Raw genomic sequence first — 24,058 nt, 5'->3', positions numbered from 1 at the left:
TGTAATAGGCTACAGTGTCATTCAAAAGTAAATGCAGATTAAAGTCTTTCCTAGGAAACAGAATAAGAAAGGCTTTTACATAGACATCCTCAATGAGAAAACTACTTAAGTGTGTGCTTCAGGAAGAAGAAAAGAGTATCTAAAAGGAGGAAATGAAATGAAATATGGAACATTGGACAATGATATAGATGAATATGGAGAAAGATATAAATAAAAATCTATTTAAAAAAAAGTTAACCCTAATGACAATTATTCATTTATGAATGCCTGGAAACCAAGGCATTTTTTACCAAAAATACCAAAAAGAAAAAATATTCTTATATAAAAATTCCTTGACCTGAGAGAGAGAAAGAGGGAGGGGGAGGGGGTCTTCGTATGTACCATAACTTTTGGGGGCAAGACACGATTGTAAGAGGGACTTTACCTAACAAATGCAATCAGTGTAACCTGGTTTCTTATACCCTCAATAGATCTCCAACAACAACAACAACAACAACAACAACAAAATTCCCTGACCTATTTACTTAATATTTGTATATTTTACTACCTGTATGCATGCTATATTTAACTTTTTAAATATTACTGTATTAATAACCCTCCTATCCCATCATCTTGAATCCAAAAAAATCATCATTTTTTAAATTGCCTCCTATTCAGTTTATAGGTGTTAGAGAAATTCTTGCCCTAGAGTTATGGGGCTGGCTGAACCTATGATACCTGACACTGGACAGAAGAGATCAACAGAGTTGATTATTTATATACCCTTGTAGCACAGGGGGAACACACAGCATATGTGCAGGGCCTCACCAAGGTCATGCACTGGAATGGAATCAGGGGCTGTGGGAAACAGGTTTTATAGTATTAAGTGTATGAGGTACCCTTTGTCCCCTCAGGAGGGTATTTTTGACTTTTGAATTATTCTGTGGGCTGTCAAGGAATGAACACTCACTACTCTGGGCCTTTGGGCTAAGCAGGAACTGTACCTGGTCCTTTTGATAAAGAAGGCTGTTTGGCAATGGGCAGTTAACAGTGGGAGCGAGTAGAAAGCAGAGCTTATAGTTAGGCCATCTGAGTTCCTCCTGCATTCTCCCAGACCTTGAAGCAGCACATAGTATTGGGTTTTCATTGGAGGCTTTACACCATAATTGTTACTTTACCTAAGAATGCAACTAAACCTTGAAAGTGTTAATATCCAAACTATAGCACAGTCTGGGGCAGTTCCGACAGGAGTATATCATGCAATAATCTTTCTAATTCTTATTTTTAGTAGTCAGATAAAGTCAGGAGGACCAAGGCACTTAGCCCCTGGAGGTTTGCTGAAAATCACCAACATGAGTTGAATTGATAAATAGAAGAAAAGGCTTACATGTATATTTAATGTATATACACAAGAGCCTTCAGAATAAAGATCCAAAGGTACAGGGAAATTGTCCATTTTTATGCTTTGGTTCCATAAAGTATAGAAAACCATGTGGAAACATGATTGGATAAAGGGGTATGAACCAATGCTAATAGACTGAATGAAGAAACCCAGCAAGAGCCATCTGATTCTCCTTGGCCTCTCTGAGCATTCCTCCTTTTGGGGGTGGAGCAGGGCCCTCTCTGAAATAGGAGAGGTCAGATAATTTCTTATGGCCAATTTTTACACACACTGATTTCAGGTTTCACGGCTGGCTTTTGGGAAAGGGGGTTCTAGTTTCTATGTTCTCCTTGAGGAAGGGGAGCCTAGTTTCCATGTCTAACCTCCAGGGAGAATGGGACTGAGAGACAAGAGGACAGGGCAAAGTCAGAGAACAACTTTTGCTTCTGAGGCTGCTTCTAAAGCCTTCACTTTGGGGCCCAGTTTTCTCAGCCTTAACAGAGTATATGTGGTAATTTGAGTGAGAAAAGCTAGAAATGAAAAGGCATTGTGATGCACAGTAGTAGTATACTGTTAATCATAGGGCAGTTAGAAAAAGATCGGATAGTTGCTAAGAATTGTTTAAAGAGTGTGTGTGTGTGTGTGTGTGATGTGTTTGTCTATGAAAAATGGTCTGTAGTCAGCTGACTTTTATCTACTCCTCATTATTGTGAAGGTCTCAAGAGACTGTGCTGTGTATTATCAAAGACGTGAATGGACTGTCCTACTGTAGTTATCTGGAGCCTTATTATCAACAACTCAGACATAGTGAAGTATATTGAGGAAGGGGCACGAGTCAATCCTGGAAAAACTAGATTCTGCAGGTGGAGATTTCCAAAAAAGTAGCTAGAAAATCCATGGTAGAGGTCCAAAGAAAAAGAAGGAGCTCAAGGAGGTAAAACAATAGATTTGAGGATGAATTCAGAAGGTCAGGCTGTGCTATAGACACTTGAGACCAGTTCTCTGCCATCTTGCTCCTATTTTCTGCATAAACTTGTGTCCTGAAAGTTGTTCAGTGTGAAGAAAAGAATGCCTTTCAAACCTTAGAAAATGATAATCAGAAGTAGAACTTTGGTTTATGTTATGTTTCTGAAAAATATCTGCCCTTTCTGATAGATTTTGATGAATTTCAATTAATTTTTGAAAGTCAGATTTCCTCACTCAGCTAACCGTCAGTTTTTAAGACATTTCTTTCTTATACCCAGCTAACAATATTTTCTGTTTATTTTTAGTTTTCTATAATATTCACCCAAAAGGGAGTCTAAGCCTTCCCCAGTGCAGGTAAACTTGAAATAAAAGCTCACATGTGCTCACAATCAAATCATCTGAGAAGCTGCTTTACAAACAGACAAGTATCTATTTTTCATTATAAAGAAAACATATGGTAGAATTTATTGCATGACTGCAATAACTGTCCCATAGTCAAATAGAACTGTCTAATAGAAAGTGTGGCAGAGAGCACTGGAGGCACGGGAGGGATAAACAGTGAAGCCCACAACTGCTGAGGACCACGTTTTCACTTTGGGATTATTTCTCACAGATATGCCTAACTTTTAGAGGTCAACCTGTCCATTTGTAGGCACATTTGGGGAAATTCTGTAGGTAATTTGTTGATTGAAAGTTTCCTATGTCCTCACAAAATTAAGAAAACTCATAAATGATTTGAGAATTCATAGCCACCTAAGGCAGATTCTTAGGTGTGTCAAATGGAGTGCATAAGCTACAATGGTTTTCAACTTTTTGCTTCCCAAGGGCGTGTGACAAGGTTTGGAGACATCTTTATTTTATTTTTTTTCAGTCAAGACTGAGGAATAGGATTTAATACTGACATCTAGTTGGTCAGTCTAGCCAGGGAAGCTGCTAAGTAGTGTTCAATGCACAGGATAGACTCCTCCAGCAAAGAATTATTCGGCCTCAAATGCCAACAGCAGTACCAAGGTCGAGAAACCCTGAGCTGAAACAGTACTAGTCATACTTGATAATGACTGTGTCAAAGCTGGCCTGGGTATGTGTGAGAACTGGGTGAGAGTAGCTAGGAGGAGTAAATGGATAAAAAGAAAAACTAACTGGTATTCTTTCAAGACTTTACCATGAAAATCCTTATAGATATGATGTTACATAAACTCAGACTGAATTTTAAAAGAAATAATAATAGGTCAGATGGTAAAGAGTCTCTTATCTTGAGAGGTTTGAAAGCGGTAATTCGAATATAAATAGAAGTGAGTACAATTATGGTTGAAGGAGAGAGAGAGAGAGAGAAAGAAAGACATGCTAGCAGTTAATAATATCCGGCTGAGAACTTAGCTGTGGCTGCCTGGGAAAAAGGTTTTTCTGCAGGGAGGAAACCAGTGAACAGGTTCAGGATAGCATCAAATTGAGGTTGTGTTCTAATAGAGGGGCTAGGAATGGGAGCCAGGGAATGAGATTATTGGGGAAGCTGGGGGCAGGGGCGCCAAGATAACCAGCTGAGTGCAAAAAATTCTAGAAGTAAAGCCAGGATAATCAGAAAGTCACATGGAGAGACAGGAACTGAGTGGTAAATTTGGCAGCAGGTTTGAGAATCCCGGGAGAAATGTTCTGCGGATAAGTCTGTGGGCACAGCCACATTACGAAGCCTGTGCCCAGGGCTCTCAATCGCACTCCTCTGGCTCATCACACCCAGTCTAATTTTATCCCAGTGAAAACTAGAAGATCTCATTTGACATTTCCTTGGATGTCCTTGTGTAATGTGTAATGAACCCAGACAGGAATAAACCTTGTTAAAGCTGAATTCTCAATGGTAGCAGTTACCTGCTCTATTCATTCTGGGCCTCAGAATCTTGATGTAAAAATTGGGTGGGTTCATCTAGTGCGGACACTTTTCTAAAATAATAGCTTGAGAGCATTTTATTCAAATAACTAAGCAATAAGAAGATTGATTGAAATTGACTGAAGTATTTGATTTTACATTTTAATAAAATTACTCTAGAATCATCTGCATACCCTTGCAACAAAAAGAAAGATGCCAAGGAAGATCAATAAAATAACTTTTTCAATAGAAAATAAGAAAAATAAACAGAACTGTAGAAATTATGAGTGTTGTGTCATGCTCATGATAGACTTTGGTATTTTATTCAATGTTCCCAACCTGTAAGGGCAGCATTGTTTTATTTTATATGTAATGAAACTTAGCTAAAAATCATGTAGGGGGACACCAGAGCAGCAAAATAACTAGGGGAGTATTTTATGGATGGTGATTTTGTTTGTTCTTGGTCAATAGAGGACTATTGATAGATTTTAGAACTATAGATAGATTTTAGAATTTTTAAAAGCATAAGTATTTCACTATTATAGTGAAAGAACTGGGCATTGAACTTGCACTTCAGTACCGAAAGACGCACTCACTCCATGACCTCTTAATACAGAGAGTAGACACATTTCCTGATCTCAGGATGACAGAGTGATTGTATTCATGTAGAATAGAATCCATATGGAAACTGGACAGTACCAGGGCAATCCATACACACCATCTTACAGTAAAAACAGATCTATACAAAACTTTATTTAGTTAAAGAATAAGAAAAAAATAAAAACAAAAACTACAGGATGTGGAAAACTTGAATTACACATGGAGAAGAGACATCTAAAGGCACAGATGAGAATATTTCTGAAAATTGTTCAGTTTAAGAATCAGGAAAACGTGGCATACCATCCTATGAGGCTGGATTATGTGAGGCAACAATCCCCGTGTATTAGTGGCTTACAACAAGTGCTTACACTCTGGGTCTATCACATCCAGAAGGCCCTGCTTATTTTTGTCTCTGAGGAACACAGGCTGATGGAACTTTCTTTTCTCTTTCTGTTGCCATGACTGCCAAATCAAAAAATAATAATACAAAATTTTTTTAAAAGGAGCACGGAAAGCTAAACATTGGCCTTTCAAGCATCTACTCAGAAGTAACTTTGCTTTTCCGTGCTTTGCTCAAGTTTCACAGAGCCCAGGCCTGAGAGCCAGTGGGTAGAGAAAAATCCCACTCTGGACTCAAAATGAAAGACATAGCATTTGTAAAACATTTTCCTAACAGGTATCACAATCAGCCTTCTGACTTTTATTTCTGACAGCACATAATACTTACCCTGACCAAATTTTATTCAGTCAGGACACTGGTCTGAAATTTTACGAGTGGCTCCTCTTAGTCTGGAAACCTATGAATCAAAATGACAAGGTTTGATTCATACTCCTCACGCTCCTGATGTGTAACTGCAGAAAAGGATCAGATTATCCAAATTAACATTCAAATTTAGAAAGGAAAGGGAGAGATTCTGTAGTCACTGGTTGAAAGCAATTCTGAAATGCCGCTAAATAGTTATCATGAGTGTACTCTACCCAGGAGGTGGGAACTGTGCTTTCCCCAGCAGTTGGTTCACTTCTCTGGAGATGCTTCATGGATCCACTTTCACGGACCTCTTTTTGTATGACCATCCTTGGCCACATCTGAAGAGACTGTGGATGCTGCTCCTTTTAGACTTGTCCTTTCACATTATAATTTTTGGCAGCGTCCAAAGAGTTTTTAGAATCTTCTCCTTTGAATCTTCTTAGCATTCTTAGTTTGCTTAGTTTCTTTCTTGAATATGGACTGTGCCTAAAGGATCTTATATATATAAATACAAATAATAAAAAAATAGCAATGACTGAAAAATAATTGTGTAGGAGCTACCATCATCTATTTCGATCTGTCTGTCTAGATCATCAAAATATTATGGTCACTGTTTATTAAAAATGGTATAAATACATGAAGAAACAACACATATGACAGTCATAATATAAGGGGGAATTCTCATCTGTAAGTGTAACTGACAATTTACATTTTTGGAAAATAGTGAAGTACTAATTTAATATGAATAGTAATAAGTTATAGGGTTCTGGTATCCACTAAAAGATAGTATAAATTTAAAAAACAGTATAAATTATAGCTTAAAATGGGAGAAAGAAGTGGAATAATAAAATGTTTTCTATTTTAAAAACATGATCTTCTGTATGAAAAAAATACTGTATGATCTATTTTGAAAAAAGTAAAAATAAAAAAGTATCAGTAAATTTAATGGAAAAGGAGTGATATCAAGGTCATGTAATATTTCCCAGTCAATAGAAGAGGAAATAATGATGTAATGAAATGGAAAGTGGGTAATAAACAGTTAAGAACAAAATATCTAAGTAGCAAGTAATTATTTAAACTTTACTGTTAACCAGGAAAAAAAAGAAAAACTAAACTTAATATCACTTTTGTCTTGTCTATTGGTAAAAATAACAAAGGTTGAAATATAATAGCAGAAATTAAAAACACAGAAAACTCTATACTTTGATGCATTATTGATTTGAGTAAAAATGTTCAAAAATTTTTAGAGGGCAATTTGATTTGAGTGCAAATGTTCAAAAATTTTTAGAAGGCAATTTGGAAGAATTAATAAAAATTAACACAAATGTATCCTTTGATAGCAAATCAGAGAAATAATTATTCATGAATATAATTTTATATCATATTTATATCTCTATATCTTTGTCTCCCCACCTATATATACATATATATGCATTTTGGTTTGTTTTAATAATAAAACTTTATAATTTTACCATCAATAAATGAAGTCATAAAATATAGAAAGGAAGGTATATCTATAATATAAAGCATTTGGTAATTTTGAGAGTTTTTTAAAAATAAATAAGTATTCCATATAAAGATTCTCAAGATACATTGTTAAGTGAAAGTAAAAGATTATACTGATTTCCCTTAGAATTTAAACATTTAATATAAAGTATCTGTATATATATATCAATACATACAAAGGGAAATATGACATTCTAATTTGCTAAGAGAAGATATTATGGGAAGTATATTGAAAGAGGATGAATTATTAAAGAGATCTTTCAAATTTTACCTTTTTTACTGTTTGAAAGTTTTATAATAAAATAAAAAATGAATTGATGAGATTTTGACTTTTGTTCAAGATGAAATTTTGGCAAGTGGATTTACAATTCAATCTTACACAAACGAAAAATGAACAAAATATATGAAACAACGGTTTCAGAATACTGAACACAAGGCATGAATGATAGTAATCCATGACCAAATCATTACAATTGTTCCAAATCACTGTCTTGGGAGGGAGGGTTTCAGGCCACAGCAAAGGGAGGCAGGTGGAGCCTGGCAGAATCCCTTAGTTGAGGAGACAGAGGTAGAGATTAGGAAGACCATCTAGCTAGAGTTTTCAGGATAGAGCATTCTAGAAGAGAGAGCTACACAGAGACAGAACTCTAGATATTCAAAAAGGGTCCCAGTTGAGTATTCAGCTGAGCACTGCTAAGTAAAAGCAGTGAGTAATGACGATAGTTTGGGGAATCACCCTAAAGATTAACAGTAGTAGTACCCAGTGATCACAAAGAACTGAAATAGTACATGTTGTCACTAAACAGAGTGAAAAAGCTCAAGATTCATGGGATGTTGGGAAGAGTATACATAAATGGTTTTGAGTACCGAATGAGTAGACATAATGGTTTCAGTAATTGGAAATAATGTTCTGTAGACTGAACACTGCTCTGGCTCCTCCTAACAAATACTAAAAGCAAAACCCAAAAGGACAAAATTGTTTCCAAGTTACTTAACTGTACCCAGATCGAAACTTAAGAATACTATGTATTTACGAGAATACAAACATACCCCACATCCACAAAGGCAAAGTTCAGAAGATCTGACATTTAATCAAAATCAAACATTTCTGGGCATGCAAAGAAGCAGGAAAATAAAACCCACAACTCTGAAAAATAACAATCAAATTCAACACAAATTGACACAGATGTTAAAACTAACAAAGACGTTGAGAAATTAATTCTAGCTATATTCTACATGATCAAAACCTTATGCAAAAATATGAAACTATAACAAAAGACCCAAAAAGAAATTTTAGAAAAGACAACTACAATTTGAAATCTTAAAGATACACTGGAAGAAATCAATGGACTTGGAGACATGAAATAAAAACTACCCAAAAAGGAGCTTAGAAAAAAAGAAAATTAATTAAAAAGTAAAAGAAAAGAATAGAACATGAGGGAGCAATGGGAAGACTTTAAATATTCTATCATCTATGGAATTGGTATTGTTAAAGGCAGGAGGGTTAGTGAATATAGTTTTATAAAGGGCAGAAAGTGAGGTAAAGAAAACAGAAAAGGCAGGACAAATGTAAAATAACAAGGTAATATAGCTAACCTTAAATATATCAATAGTCACATTAAATATAAATGTTCTAAATATCCCAATTAATAGAAGCCTGGTTGGACAAAAAATCCAATACCCAATTATGTCCTACCTACAATAAGTCCACTTTAAAATATAGATAAAAGTAGGTTAAAAGTAAAAGGATGGAAAGAGATACTAACTAAAAGTATTACTATGCTAATACTATGCTAACACTAATTGAAAGAAGTTAGAGTAACTAAGTTAATGTCAGACAAAACAGAGTTTAGAACAAAGACTATTTCTAGAGAAGCAGAAGGTAATTTCACAATAACAAAGGACACAATTCATCAAGAGGACATAGTAATCCTAAAAGTTTATTCTCTTAATAACAGAACTTCAAAATACATAAAGCAAAAAGTGTAGGTCTGAGAAAGAGGCTAATCCAGAGTCAAAGATTTCAATAGCCCTTTCTTCATATTTGAGAGAAGTACATAGATCTTCTACATAGTAAAGGTATTGAAGTTTTAGGCAATTATCAACCAATGATAGAATACTCCAGCCCAAAATAATAGAGCATGTGTTCTTTTAATAGGCACATAAAATATTTACCAATAGTAACCTCATTTTACGCCATAAAACAAGTGTCAATAAATTTAAAACGATTCAAGTCATACAGAATAGTTCACCAAGCACAATGGAATTAAATTAGAAATCAAAATGAATATCTGGAAGAAACTCACATAATTGGATACAAAATTAATTAATATACTACATATAATTTAAAAATCAAAAATACTAAAAAGAAATGAAACATCAGAGAATTAGTTAATATTTCTAACATAGGAGTAGCGAATAGAATGAACAACACAGAAAATCAAAAGATAAAGGGTAAAAAGGCCTAATTTTCACAGAATGCAGAGAAAAAGGAAAATAAGCAGTTGTAATGATAAATAACACAGCATGTGAACGACTGAGAATCAAGTTCCAACTTAACTATAAATATTTCTGGAGAAAAAAATGGTACAAATCTAGCAGTGTGTTTTAATATTAAAAGAAAACAATATCTTGAGTGGAAAAACATATCAAGGGAAGCAAGGTTAGAGAAAAATCTCCATACAAAAATTTTCCTACTAACAATGCTATCAAAAACATAATATTTATTAAAACACCTCAAATAAAATTATGGAGGCTTGCAGGAAAGGCACCATGGCAAATTAATTTTTTATTAATAAAAGATCTTTATTAGTGGTAATAGTATAAAAGTTAATTTGATAAAAAAATCCAAATGTTTCCAGAATTAAACACAGTAGTAAATAATTTTTGTGAGAAAATATGGAGTAGATAGGAACTGTTTCTTGTTTTCTTTTTTTAAATTTTGGAATATTAGGAGATATGGATGTTTTGTTTACATATTTTGATTTGTACAGATCAAGTCAAAGTTAGAACTAGGCCTTTCACCCAGATATTGTGCACTGTACCCAATAAATGTGAATTTATCCATCTCTTCCTCCTCCTCCCACCCACCTTGATTTTTATTGAGATTTAATTCCTTATATGCATTTAAATGCTTCCAATTTGGTATTGGGTACAGGTGTTTATTTTTCCATTCTTGTGATGTTTCACTTAGAAGACTTTCATACAGGTTGTCATGAACCATACTAGATCACCATAGTTTTATGACTGTGTGTACTCCATAGTAAGCCTATACTCCATTTTATTAATCCCTTCATGTATTGGTGGGCACTTGGGTTGTCTCCATATCTTTGCAATTGTGAATTATGCTGCCACAAAATTTCAAGTACCGGTGTCCTTTTTATCAAATGACCTATTTTCCTTTGGGCATATACCCAGACCTCTAGGTCAAATGGAGGTCTACTTTAACTTCTTTGAGGTATCACTGTACAATTTTCCATAGAGGTTGCACTGGTTTGCGCTACCATCAACAGTATATGAAAGTTCCTTTCTGCGTCCATGGCAGCATCTGTTGATATGGGACTTTTTAATGTAAGCCATTCTCATTGGAGTTAGGTGATATCTGTAGTTTTGATAAGCACTTGCCTAATGATTAGAGACAAACATTTTTTGTGAGTTTGTTGGCTAATAGTATACCTTCATTTGCAAAGTTTATGTTCATGTCTTTTGCCCACTTTTAATGGGGTGGTGTGGTTGTTTCTTGTTGATTTGCTTGAGTTCTTTGTGAATTCTGGCTATCAGTCCTTTATCAATCAGATATATATCATTAGAATATTGTCTCACATTCTGTGGGTTGTCTATTTGCTCTTTTGATTCTGTTCTTGGTTGTGCAGAAGCTTTTTAATTTGATCAGGTCCCATTTATTTATTGCCAGGGTCCTACCCCAGGAACAGAGTTCTTTAAGACCTGTGGAACTGGTGGCAATCAACTGAAGAAAAGTAAAGTTAAAAGCAGAAAGAGATAAAAAAGCCAGGGCATGCAGAAAAGAGTTTTCAAAGGTGGGAACATAGGGGACCACTGGTAGCTCATGGGGCTTCAGAAGTGACACTGTTTATTCCACCCAGCTTTTATTGAAGGCTATCTTCTTATTTAGCCCAGAGGCTTGAGGAAGGGAACAAAAACACTATCAGTGTCTCTGAGTAAGCATGTTAGTTTTTATTCTATCTATAATCATTAACTTTATAGGTCTGAGCAGCCTTGAGAAATTTGAAACCTGAGCCTTGAGTGGGGACAGCCTCCTGTCTGTAGTCACACACAGATTCCTTGGGGGAGGTTAATCCCCTCTAGTTCTCTGTGGAGCAGACATGATGGTGTCAGGCTCTTCCGAAGAATCAAAGAGAAGAATTTTCTTCTGATCTCCATCTGAAGGAGTTACCTCTGTGATTAGGGTACAAACTCTGCTGCCCATATTTCAGGGCTTGAGCTGTTCCCTTGATCTCTGCCATAGTCATAATACAGATCCCCACAATGGGTATGTGCTTTGACTGTTGACTAGGCAGGGGATGGCCTACGTAATGGTTCTTCTCAGGCTTTGTGTATAGTGTACCTTGATGGCCTTTATTCTTCAGAATCTTTCTAGACTCAGAAGGGGTGTTTTTAAACTGTATCCCTTACACGCCAGGCTTCTAATAAAAGCAGGAACCGCTCAGATAAGTAATTTAGCTACTAGTTTAAAATAAATATAGCTAAACTGTTTTTGTTCCACCTTGCTCAGCTTGTTTCTCTGTTTTTCCCTTTTTCTGTGGGTGTTTTACTTTGCTAGGAATGGGATCTTTTGTCCCCATCCCCATTTTCCCTATAATTTATCTTTGTTGTTTCTGTGATTGATTTTGGGCTTTTCTTCATGAATTCTTTTCTAGATCAATACTATTAGAGTTTTCCCAACATTTTCTTCTAGTATTCTTAGAATTTCCTATGTTAGGTTTAAGTCTTTTATCCATTGTGAGTTAATTTTTGTGAGTGGTGAGAGGAGCAGAGCCTATTTCAGTATTTTGCCTGTGGCTATTCAGTTCTCCCAGCACAATTTATTGAATGAGTATTCTTTTCCTCAATAAATGTTTTTATCTGTTTTGTCTGATTTCATTTCTGCGTTCTCTGTTTTGTTCCATAGAATTGTGTCTTTGTTTTTGTGACAGTACCATGTCGTTTTGATTACTATACACTTATAGTATAGCTTGGAGTCTGGTCAACTGATACTGCCCCCTTTTTTAAATTTTTATTATGTAAGGTTGCCTTGACCAGTCAGGGTCTTTTCTGGTTCCATACAAAGGGTAGAACTATTTTTTTCTATATCTGTAAAAAATAGTGTGACAAATTGCTTTGATGATAGAAGATAGCATATCCAAGTACAGATCACCACCCTTATATACAATAGAAATGTAGCTATTGGGAAACTTACTGCTTCTCAAATAATTATCCAGATGGAAAATAATTCATCTCATAAGCTGCAAGTTAAAACCTGTGTAATAAAATCAGGATGTTATAATTTGGTATACTGTTTCAAGTAGTGAATAAGAGGGCATAGGCAAACCACTTTTGACTAGTCTAAGATTCTCTTGGAGTATTTCAAAATTGGCCTCACTTTTATATTAACAGAATTAAGTGTTAATGGAACCTAGACAAGATAGTAAACTAAAATTTTGGAAGGTGCACAATGGAACTGGCAGGGTAGTAGATAGAGTGCAAGGAGCTGGTTTACACCTAATCAGGGACATTTGGCAATTTCTGGACACATATTTATCTGTCACAACTGAGTGGCATGTGTACTATTGACATCCAGCAGGTAAACGCTAAGGATGCTGCAAAATGTACCACAACATGAAGCACTTCCCTCACAACAAAGAATTACTCAGCCTCAAATGCCAATATTGGTATTGTTATGAAACACTGTGCTAGGTATTTAATTTGAAATCAGACACGGTCAAAAAATAACTCCATTCAGAATTTGATAAAAATTGTGTTTATCAATTATTTTTATAGCTACAACTAAATAATCTAACATATCTGTCTATATTAAATATCAGAGAACAAAGAGCATAGAATAAAAAGTGAACAGAAAAAGAAAAAATAGGAAATCAAAAAAAGGTAAAAGAAAAAAAGGTTAGAACAACCATTTTAGTGTGAAAAAAAGACAATCATCAAACAGGTAAATTTGGTAAATGACAAGCTAGTTTTGGAGAAGACAAGTAAAATATATAAAATGCCAGCAGACTCATAATAATTTTTTAAACAAAAGTAAGAAAATACAAGAACATTAGGAATAAAAGGGGAACATAGATCCATAGATAAGGAGGAAATTAAAATTTGTAGATGAATATCATATAAAACCTGTAACAATGATATCAGGAAGATACAAGTTTTACAGCAGACAGTACTTCACATACTTATGGATGCATGTATTTGCCCTCAGATATAAAAGAAAAGTTGAATAGTAGTTACTCCTAGGGAGCAAGAGAGGGAAAAGGTGAATTTGGGGTTTTCACTCCATCTGCAATATTTTATCTTTATTTTTAAAAATTGGCTCTGAAGCAAACGCAATAAAATGTTAACATCTGTTAAATCTGGGTGGCCAGTATTTGGGTGTCTGTTATCTCATGATCTGACCTTTTCAGAATATGTGAAATGTTTCATAATTCAAAGGAGAGAAAAATTTAAAATAGCTCTTGTCATAGAATTTTGGCAAAGATCTTTTAAACAGCTAAATAAATTAAATTTGTTCATTTTTCTCAAGGTTTATTTTCCCAGACAAATAACTCAAATGGATTAATCAGCAACGGTTTTTATTTTTAAAAATATATTTTCCCCTGATTTCACTTTGATAAGTAGTAGGAGTAGGTTAAGCCTGTTCTGGGAACATGTATATATAATACATGCCACATATCTAAATTCTGAATTCCAGTGAAGACAGTTGAGGCATTGGAGCAAGATCATAATTAGACAACTAAAACCGAAGGTGTGAGCCAAGATCTCAGTCTCTGGCAGTCATCATTGGTACTATGCCTCCTTAAGGTTTGCAAGTCTGCCCTGCCATCACTCAGCCATGACGCCACGTGTAGAATCAGAGTTTTCTGATTCCCATCCTCCAACCCTGAAAGGTTCCCTACTGTTCTCAACACCTTATGGTTCAACAGCTAATCTACATGTGTATCCTCCAGCCATTTTCCCTCACCTTCCTCCATTCACAGATCTGTCTGCCATTTGTAGAAGCCTCCCATACCCTCTTCTTTCTCTTAGTGTTAGGGAATTTTTACCAACCTCAGTCAGACCACATGTTTTTCTTTTCTCTTCTTTCTTCAACTGTCATTTCCTCTCTCTTACAGACTGCTCACTTGAACCCACATTAACCAAGCCTAGACTCTTCCCAATCATGAGTTTGGGTCAGAGTCATAGTTTGAGTTCAATTTTCATTTTATTTTGGCCTTGTGAGAGCTGTTAACAACTCCTTGGAGCAAAAAGCTCAGAACTCAGAATATAAAACTTGGCTCCCTTCTTGTTCAACCTGGGAGAAAGAAAAAGCATTCCTAACACCAGCCTGTAGCAAACATGCTGTGCGTCTTTCTTTACACACACAGATACACACACAACCACATGCAGAGAAACGCATTTCTATAGCACACACAGATACACACACAAACACACACACAGAAACACATTTCTATAGGTATTCTATAAGTATTCTGTGGGAATACACACACGTACACACACACACACACACACATATCCTATATACATTCCTTTCATATTTTAGTGCAAGCTAATGCTTAAGTTTTTTATGGTTCTATTTTCTAAAATTGTGGGGGATTTTGGACAATGTGGGGGATTTTTTGCTTTGTTTGTGTTTTGCTTTTGTTTCTTTCTGAAATATTGAACTTAATTCTTTGGGATCATCTTCAAAAACATTCTTAAATTCCCTATTTCTCCTGGGAGTCTTAAAGAAAAATACATAAGTACTTGCTAAACTAGTACCTATTTATTGCTCAGAACTTAGCCTAGTTGATAAACCAATTCCTTATGGATCAGCTCCAAACCAACCTCAAACACACTGGCTTCAAACAGCTAGCATTTATTAGTGCTCATGAGTCTAAGGGTCAACTGGGCAGTAATTCTAGCCTTGGCGAGGCTTTTCTGTATCTCTGTGGGCAGCTGCACACTGGGTTCTCTCCTAAGTTTGGTGGTCAGAAAGCTAAAGCTGGCTAAGGCTGAGACAACTGATTTTTGTTCCATGGTCTCCTGTCCTCCAGCAGACTAGTCCTAGCATATTGAAATGGTAGTGACCAGACATCTAAGAGAGTATCCAAATAAGAAAATTTTCTTAAAATTTACACTTAGAACTGGCCCATTGTCACTTTAGCCATCAGTCAAAGCAAATCTCAAGCTGAGTTCAGATTCCATAGACAGGGAAACAGATTCCATTCTTGGAGGAGGAGCCATAAAATTATTTCTAAGAGGGATAGATACATGAAAGGGATTAACTGGGGCCTTTTTTATACTTAGTCTGTCTGCTGCAGTTGAGTTCCATTAACCTTTTATTCAAAACATCAAAATAAACACCAAAATATATGTTTACTGAGCATCTACTTCGAGCAAAACACCTTATTAGTCTCGAATAGGTTCCTATTCCTAAGAAATTTAAAATCATATGCAAATATCACAGTTTCATAGATGGCTTATAAACATGCCACTAACAGGGGCATTTTGCCTCCTAAGTATTTATCAAAGGGGAATATAAAAAGGTAAAATTTAGGTGCTGCTAGCAATCATGATTTATGAGTAGGCCGTGATTCAAAATTTCTTTTTCTGAGTTGATTACTTAAAATCTGGAATGCATTTTTCCATAGAAATATAATTATTAATTTGGGATACAGACAAAACCATTTTTAAGCCATAATATATGGTATACAGTATAATCCTGAATTATACAATAAATATCATAGGAAACAATTACGTTTGCAAGAGGTTCATACTTAAACATTTGTTACTTTATTAGTGTTGAGGAAACCACAGTAAGTCTCTTATCAGCCTATTAGTGCCTATCACTCCTATCCACTGCCTATTTGGGAATGAAATCAGCAAATGACTCACTTTCAAGGAAGAAAAACATATTGCACACCTTTAAATGCTAAAGTGCTTTTAGATGTATTAGCTACTTAATTTTTACAATAGCCCACTAAAGACAGCATTAATATACTCATTTTTATAGTGGGGAAAATTAAGAACCAGTGATAATATATTACTTTCCCAAGGTTACAACACAGGAAATGACCACCATGAGTCTAACTGCAAAGATCTTGCTTTTCCCACTATTCCACTGTACCCTACTAAACAAGTATGGTGAACAAAGTAATGTCACACACAATATACTCTGAAATGAAGCCCACGGGCTAACAGTAGTCTGCCATATGCAAATATCACAGTTTCATAGATGGCTTGTAAACATGCCACTAACAGGGGCATTTTGCCTCCTTATTTATCAAAGGGGGCCCACTCTCCCAAGTGGAATTAAAGAACAAAAGTTCTCTTTCAATGGGATCAACATAACGATGTACAATTTTATCTATTGTGTATCAATAAGACCTTCAGAGGAATTGATGTAACCTTAGAAGGATGCTGCTAAATAACACAGGAGGCTAAATAATAGGAAAGGAGGCCAGGTGTGATGGCTCGTGCCTGTAATCCCAGCACTCTGGGAGGCTGAGGTGGGTGGATTGCCTGAGCTCATGAGTTCGATACCAGCCTGAGCCAGAGTGAGACCCTATCTCTAAAGATAGCTGGGTGTTCTGGTGGGTGCCTGTAATCGCAGCACTTGGGAGGCTGAGGCAAGAGAATCTCTTGAGTTTGAGTTGTTGTTGTCACACCAAGTGTGACAAAGTAAGACTCTGTCTCAAAAAAAAAATGAAAGGGGAAAAGAAGGTTGAAGAATAAGAATCTGCCAAAGGATGATAAGTTTGAAAACCAAAGGGCCTAAAGAATGTCAGTGTTCTGGCCGCTGGTATGGCACACACTGCAAAAAGAGAATGATTGATCAAAATTTTATACTAAAAAAATGAACATTTTTAAAATTCATAACTTCTGTTTTATAACCCAATGTTTTTTCTTAGAGTACTTGCTTGACTTCTCTATGAAACCTTATTTAATTTATTTTGGTGTGCCAATCACCTTTGAACGTAGGAGCTCTGGCTAGCTAATATTCCAAATTGCAAAATCTTCTCCCAGACCTAAATACCAGTGTATTAAAATTACCTGTCTAACGAAATCATGTGCAGAAAAAGTTTCTAAGGTCATTGTTTGGAATTGATTTGTTTTTGCTACAACAATGTTGTAAGAGCAAAATCAAATTCTAGTATCTATAAGAGAATCAATAGACGGGCTACGTGAGTGAGGCAGGGCCAGGTGTCAGATAATAGGGAGTAATAGGGACAGTGGTGAATAGAAAAGCACGTGTCTTCACTGAAGGCACTCTAATTCATGTTAACAATAGTAACAACAAAATTGCTAGCCAAGCAATATAAGCCTGCAGATCCGATTTGTTGCCAGCATGTGGCCTAGCTTATTAACTCAATATAACTCATAGAGTAGTCCCCCAAAGACTCCCATTCTTAGCAGTGTAAAACAGAATAGTCCTCTACTGTCTTTAACACCCTCAAATTATAAGTTCTAGTTTTGCAAAGCTGAGCTTCATACTCAAAACTAAAAAGACATCAATAAAAATGTTGTTCCCCTTAGAGCTTATATCTGAGGAGCCCACTCACCTCCCACTCTTAGATAAATCTTACGAATAAAAGCATTTCTTTATATTCGTTCATTTATTCAGCTTTTAGTGAATGTCTTCTCCCTACTAAATGAGGAATTCTAGCTCCAGATGCCTCTCTGATGTTAGGAGGGTAGCTTTTTTTCCTTCTATCTGCATCAAACTACAGTAGAAAATCAGAACTTCCAGATTTAGTGATAGCAGTGAGGGGACTAAAGAAGTTCCTTGATAAGCAACCAGAGGAGTATCTGTGTGTGACAGTGTTTCCTCTGCCACAGTTGTTTGTGGTTTATGACAACTCAAGTCTGTGTAGACTTACAGGGCAAAACGAGGATGTTCACATCATGTACTACAAGAACAATGCTGAACTAACAACATGAGAGAGTCCATAATTGTTGCATAATTAGTTATCAAGTAGCTGGTACAGAATAAATGCTCCATATTTCAAAAAAGAAAGCAAATATTTCAATCAGTTATGATTAAAATCTGACATACAGAAATGAGCCAGGAAGAAACACTAGGAATTGATTATGGGAGGGGAGAAACCATTTCAGTAAACCAGGACCAGTTTGAGCAAAAAATTATTTGTCTTCAATCTTATAAAATTTGGATGAATATTTGAATGAGTGACATCTTCACAGATACTACCTAAATTAACACTGCAATTTCCTAGTTGGTGTATTCCTGCTCAAGTGGCATGTAGTTTACAGACTTGTATTATAATTTTGTGCTCTTAATTTTATTAGTAATTCCCCAATATCCACTCTAAAAATAAAATCTTTTCTAAAATACCTATTTTATATCATTGTAAATTATATTGTTCTGCTTCTAGCCTAGTCTTTTTCTGTCTATAGAATTTATAGCCTAAAATAACTGTATTTTTTACTTCATTATTTATTGTTTTTACATTGTTAAATTTTATAACATCAGATTTTTGGTCTATGTTTTAAAAAATATGGTACATGCTGTGGATTTTGGTCAGCTCGTTGTGCCATTCACAGTTTGTGTGTGTGTGTGTACAAGACAAAAGCTTATGGGTATTACTTTCCTACTTTCCACCAAATCTAACACTATGCTTGGATCTATTTCAACCTTATCTGCCTTATGTCATGTTGTAATAGAAGAAGAACTTTGCTCCTGTGCTCACTCTTGATACCATCCCTCTATCTCTTTCCTGGAATCTGCCAATCTCCTCTCTACTACATCTTTACCAATTACCATAAATTTACAAACTAATCCAGTGTCTTCAGTCTTACAAATCTTTTCCTCAATCTCACAATCACCTCAGGCACTGTCAAATTTCTCTGTTCCTTTTACAGCAAACTTGACATAAAAGTATAAAAAGAGACTGCCTTCCCATTTAAACTCATATTCTCTCCATATCCCAGACTATCGTCCTTTTATTCTATTGATGTTACTTTTTTTAAGGTTATGAGTTATTTTCTTATTTTCAAATTTACCAAGTCTTTACTATTCTATTTTAACTTTTGATCAGTCAACACCATTGTCCTGAAATATTATATTTTCTTGATTTCTGTCACATGGCACACTCATGGTTTTCTTATTTCTCTTATTGTTTCTAAATCATTCTCCCTTGTTGGTTCCTACTTCTTCAACTTCTAATATTCAGGAGACCACAGGCGTTTTCCTGGTCTTCTCTTCTGTACACTTTTTCCTCAAAGTCATCACTTTTTTTGTGGCAAATATTGAAGATATTTTATTTGTGTGCTCATACACATGTAATATCCTTTGCTCATTAATATTTTCTGAGGAATTTGTTTTCATCACGTTTAGTCTGATGGCATTAATGATCACCTAGAAGCAAATGAATCCCAAATTCATCTCTCCAAGTATGGCCTCCTACACTAATTGACATCCATATGCACCTGTCTACTTCACTTGGATATCTAAGAGGTCTCTCAAAATTAAAAGCAAAAATTTTGGCTTAGCCACAGACCCAAAAATCCTTTCTTCATTCCCTGCCCTTACTCTATAAAGAAGCCTTAGGTGATCTTTATACCTTCCTTTTTCCAAAGCCCTACCTCTACACACACTCACACACACAGAGTCACAGAGACAGAAGACCTATAGCTTCTATCTCCAAGAAATTTTCAAATCAGTGCACTTCTTTTCATTTTAAATGTTACTCTTACTGTTAAAGATCAGATAAAAATACTGGGAAAAGACCAAGGTGATGGAAAATATATAGGCATTTATTTCTGTCACCTAGAACAAAACAGGGTATGATGGTGGCTCAGGGTCCTAATATACCTCCATTGTGTCTTCTAGGAAACCATGTTTCTTCTACCTTCTTACCCCCTATTCCCCAAGGTGCTTTCCTCATTTGCATGACTGAAGCTGCTCCACCAGCACATGCATTATAGCCCCCCAAAACATGAAGTGAATGTAGAAGACAACTATTGATTCTTACAGGGAGTCACATGGAATTCCACAAATCCCTTCCACTAACATCCCATCCCATCAACAAGAACTCAGTCCACATATTACTTCAAGAGCATTTGGGAGATATAGTTCTTAGCAGGGTGGGCATATTCCCAGTAAAAATACAAGGAGTTGGAAATCTAGGCCAAAGAGGAGACTGGTTGTTGAAACACATTGAACAGGCTTCCTCACACCATTCTAGTGAGGCCATCAACATCACTTTCCCAAACACCTACCGTGGTCTTCTCTTCATCTCTACTACTTCCCTACTTGCTACCATTTCATTCTCCATCCAGGAGCTGGATTGATATTTTAAAAAGTTAAATCAGATCACACTCTTTCCTTGCTGAAAATATTGCAATGGCTTCTTCCTCATGATCTACAAGGCCCTGCCTACCTCTCCAAGCACATTTTCTACCATAAGTCCCTTTACTTGTTATGCTCCCAAAGCAGTGATTTTTCTTTCTGTCCTTCACATGCACCAAGCTCCTCCCATTCTCAGGGTTTTTGTCCTTATTGTTCTCCCCACCTAAGATCCTCTTAGACTTGACATGGCTTTCTTGTTCTGTATTCAGGCCTCCACCTAAGTGCCACTTCCTCAGAGAGCCTTTCCTTACATCTTCCCTCAAAACTATCATAAATAGCATTAATATTGTTAATGCGGATATATTATCCTTGAAGTATTTATCACTGCCTGAAATTGTCTTGTTAATTTATTTACTTTTTAAAAAATTTTTCTTATAAAGGAATATTTTTTTCTGTATTAGAAGATAACTTTTTAGTTACAGTCATTTATCCAATGCTTGCACCTTTAGCTGGTACTTGGTAGACTTTTTGAAAGGGTCATAAATGAATGTCTACCTTCCTTGATTCATTCTCTTTTTTCTTCCTTCCTTCATTCCTTTTTTATTTCCTTTGTTGCCTTTATTTCCTCTCTCTCTTCTTTCATTGCTTTTATCCTTATTATCTAAAATCTTACATGTAATCCATTTCATGTATTTAGTTTTACTTAGGTTTATTGTATGATTTCCTCTATCCTACCCACCATATTTTTTAGACTTTCATTTGAAATAATTATGGATTCACATTCAATTATAAGAAGTAATACAAAGAGATCCCACATATCTTTTGCCCTATTTCCACATTGATAACATCTTGCAAAACTCTAGTATGATAGAGTTATATTGGAATACTGACACTGATACAATCAAGATGTATTTCCATCACCACTCAGATCCCTCATGTTACTCTTCTATGGGCACACCTGCTTTTCTCACACCTCCAGCAACTTCCTTAACCTCTGGCAACCACTCATTTATTATCCATTTCTATTAATTGATCAGGAATATTTTCTGAAGGGAATCATACAGTATGTAAACTTTCTAGAGTGGCTTTTTCATTCAGAACACTGTTCCAGAGGAGATTCATCTAAGTTACTGCATGTATGTATGTTGCATCCAGGTTCTTGCATATTGCATATGTAGATGTACCATAATTTGTTTAACTATTCACCCATCAAAGGATGTCTGGAACTGTCTTGGTTTCAGTTCAGGGCAATTATGCACAAAGTTGTTATATATATTTGTGTACAGGTTTTTGTGTGACCGTAGGTTCACATTTGTATGAGATTTGCTTAAGAATGCAATAGCCTGTTTGTGTTATAGTTATATGATTTATTTTTAGAGAACTTGCCAAGCTGTTTTCCAGAGTGTCTAGGCCATTTTACACTCTGACCAGCAATATATGAAAGATCCAGTTTCTCTGTATCTTTGCCAGCATTGGTGTTATCTCTCTCTCTCTCTTTTTTTTTTTTTTTTTTGCCATCTTGATGGTTGAGTAGTGATATCACATTGTGATTTTGATTTTCATTTCCCTAATCATCGGTGATTGTGAGAATTTTTTCATGTATTTTTAGGCATGTGTTATACCCTCATTGGTGGAGCACTTGTTCGTGCCTTTTGCTTCTCTCTTAATTAAATTTCCTTTTTACTGTTGAGCTTTGATATGTTTTATATATTCTAGATCATAGTCATTCATCAGATACATGTTTGACAAATATTTTCTTCCACTGCGTAGATTGACTTTTCATTCTCCTAAGAGTATCTTTCAAAAATTAATTTACTTTTGATGAAGTTTAGGGTACAACATTTTCATCCCTAAATTCTTTCCTAAACAGTATTATACAGTTCATTCATGTAACAAAAAAAGTGTACCTCTAAATATATTGAAATAAAAATATAATAAAATGATAATGTATAATAAGAAAAAAAGAAAAAATAATATTGTGAAAATGTCCACACTAACTAAAGTGATCTACAATTCAATGTAATCATTATCAAAATTGCAATGTTTTTTTCAGCAGAATTCTTTTATCGATTCTGAAATTTGCATGGAACCACAAAAATCTTGAAAAGTCAAAACAATCTTGTGCAGAAAGCACAAAATTAACAGTACCGCACTTTATAATTTAAAAAATATATAATAAAGCAATTGTAATCAAAACAAGATGGCATAAAAACAGACATATCAAGCAATTAAACATGATAAAAAGCTCAGAAATAAAATCAAGCATTTAGTATCCATTGATTTTTGATGAAGATGTCAAGAACACACAATGGGAAAAGAATGGTCTTGCCAATAAATGGTGTTGAGAAAACATGCAAAAGATTAAATTGCATTCTTATTTTACACCAGATACAAAAATCAACTCAAAATAGATTGAAGGCTTACATATAAAACTTAAAACTATAAAACTACTAATAGAAAGTTTAGGGGAAAATATAACATGCGTCTGAGTAACAGTTGTTTGGATATGACACCTAAAACACAGGAAAAATAGACAAATGGGATGGGCATCAGGCTAAAACAGCTTCTGTACCACAAACAATCAAGAGAGTGATGGTACATCACACTCAATGAGAGAAATTATTTGCAAACTATGTACCTAGTAAAGGTTTATATCCAAAATGCATAAAGTGCTTAAAAACTAAATAGCAATAAGTCATGTAACCTTAGTGAAAAATTGGGCAAAAGATCTGAACAGAAATTTCTCAAAAAAAAAAAAAAAAGACATACAAGTGGTCAACAAAGACATGAAAAAATTTTCAGCATCACTATTTATAGGAGGATGTAAATTATAACCATGATGAAATATCATGTTATACCTTTCAGAATAGCTTTTATCAAAAATACGGAAGGTAAGCATTGACAATATAAATTAGTATAGCCATTACGGAAAACAGTATTGAGGTTTCTCAAAAAATAAAAATAGAACTCATATATGATCCAGCACTTTCCCTCTCATGTTTATAGAAACATGTTTCATGACAGTCAACATAGGAAATCAATCTGTGTCCATCAATGAATGAAGAGATGAATTAATAAATAGAATATGGTATATATAAATAATGAAACACTATTTAGGGCCAGGTGTGGTGGCTTACAGCAGTAATCCTAGTACTCTAGAAGGCCCAGGTGAAAGAATTATTTAAGGCTGGGAGTTTGAGACCAGCCTGAGCAAGAGCAAGACCCAGTCTCTACCAAAAATAGAAAAAAATAGCCAGTATGGTAGTGCTCGCCTGTATTCCCAGTTATTTGGCAAGGAAGGCAAAAGGATTGGTTGGGCCCAAGAGTTTGACAATGCAGTAAGCTATGATGATGTCACTGAAATCTCACCAGGGCGACAGAGCAAGACTTTGTCATTCAAGACAATATGGATAGCCATTACACTAAATGAAATAAGCCAGGCACAAGAACAAAAATACCACATCATCCTTTTTTTTTTTTTGC

The sequence above is a fragment of the Otolemur garnettii genome, unplaced genomic scaffold, assembly GCF_000181295.1.
Source record: "Otolemur garnettii isolate 467f Iridium unplaced genomic scaffold, OtoGar3 scaffold00006, whole genome shotgun sequence".
Lineage (NCBI taxonomy): Eukaryota > Metazoa > Chordata > Mammalia > Primates > Galagidae > Otolemur > Otolemur garnettii.
This window is presented reverse-complemented; position numbering follows the sequence as displayed.